This window comes from Penaeus vannamei, chromosome 27 (genome assembly GCF_042767895.1).
Source record: "Penaeus vannamei isolate JL-2024 chromosome 27, ASM4276789v1, whole genome shotgun sequence".
Classification (NCBI taxonomy): domain Eukaryota; kingdom Metazoa; phylum Arthropoda; class Malacostraca; order Decapoda; family Penaeidae; genus Penaeus; species Penaeus vannamei.
In genome coordinates, this window is record NC_091575.1 from 1901103 (window position 1) to 1902831 (window position 1729).

Consider the following 1729-nt stretch of genomic DNA (forward strand, 5'->3'; position numbering starts at 1 on the left):
CGGGCGTATGCCTGTGACGCGCAGCCGGCCTGGAGGGACGCCGCCGCACGCACAGGGACGCGTCCTCGACCCTGGGAGGCAGACCGAGACGGAGACAGACGGGGTCTACTCGCAGCCACGACGTCCTCGGAAGGAGGGCGCCGAGGGAGCGTCTCGCAGCACCTCCTTGAAGCCCAGTAGACTCGAAGGCAGATGCCCGTTTCATTTGCCCGCACTGAGACCATCCTCTGTCTCGTTGGTCGTCGTCATCGCCATTAAAGATCATCACTTTTATCATGATTGTTGCCACTATTACTATTACTGATTTCATTATCGATAAAAGATTTAATGTCATTCACATAAGTTACCAGTAGTTGCGTGAAAGGAGAGCGCAAGATGCCTCGCTTGCTGGAAAGGGCTCGCAGGGGGCAAGAGGGGGGGGGGGGGCAGAGAGGTGAGGCAGCGCGTGTCTGGACTTAAATTAAGATTAATTACCTCCTCTATTGGCGGCAGAGAAGCCATTAATCCTTGACACCTGCCGTGATAAGCAGGTAAAGATCTATTTTTGCATTGAAAATACGCCATCATTAATCTTTAGATCAACTCGTAAATGCAGCTTACATTTTCCCTTCACACAGCAAATATTCTCGGAATTAACTTTGTAATATTTAAGAGCTTTCCAAAATATCCACTTTTCTTTTCTTTTTTATCTGCATGTTAAAAGTAAATCAGATCGGTAGGGCGTAACAGCGAATAGAAGTACATTTTAGAATTGTGTCGAAATTGTGATATGTTTTACAACACCGTTTCAGAGCTTCCACAGACAGACAGAGAGGAACACTGACAGAAATACTCCCACCGACTGATTGGTTGAAGGGTAGACACGCATAAAGAGAGAGAGGAAGGGGACAGACTTGCACTGCATGGAGATGAGGACGAGAGAGTGAGAGAGAGAGAGAGGGGGAAGGGAAAGAGGGAGAGAGAGAGAAGAGAGGGGGGAACCGGCAGAGAGACAGAAAATTAAGGAATAAAATGATATTGCGTAATTTTGCGTTACGAAAATACTATAAACGGATGTCAGGATGTAATTATCCGTTGTGATAAAAGCAGCATGACATTATTGTTGCTCATATTGGTCTGCCTTTCTTGTGCAGCTTAAGCATCAATGTTATTATAATGGCCAGTGTTTCCAATGGTATTACTGCCATTGTTACTAACAGACATAGAATGGCTTTACATCAGTTTATTAGTAGGCATTTATGGTAGCAGTAGTAGCAAAAGCAATGGTAGCAGCAATAGTGGTATGTGGAATGATGGCAGCAGTTGTCACTATTAAGAATATTTCGTCAGTTTTGCCATTATCAATATCATTACTATTATTATTATCTTTTATCATTGCTATTGTTATTATCAGTAACTTTATCCTTTTGCTGCAATTATCATTATTATTACTATTATTATTATCGTTATTATCATTATTATTATTATTATTATTATCACCATCATCATCATCATTATTATTATTATTACTATTATTATCCTTATCATTATCATTAGTAGTAGTAGTAGTAGTATCCTTATCATTATCATTGATATTATTATCATCATTATTACAATTAAAAGTATTACTTTCTCTTTTTCTTACCTCACTTTACTAAATAAATCAATATACCTCACCCTAGTTAGTTCCTTATCCTATAAAGATAGAAAGAAACTGTGAAAAAAGGGGGAAAAAAATAATAAAAAAAAA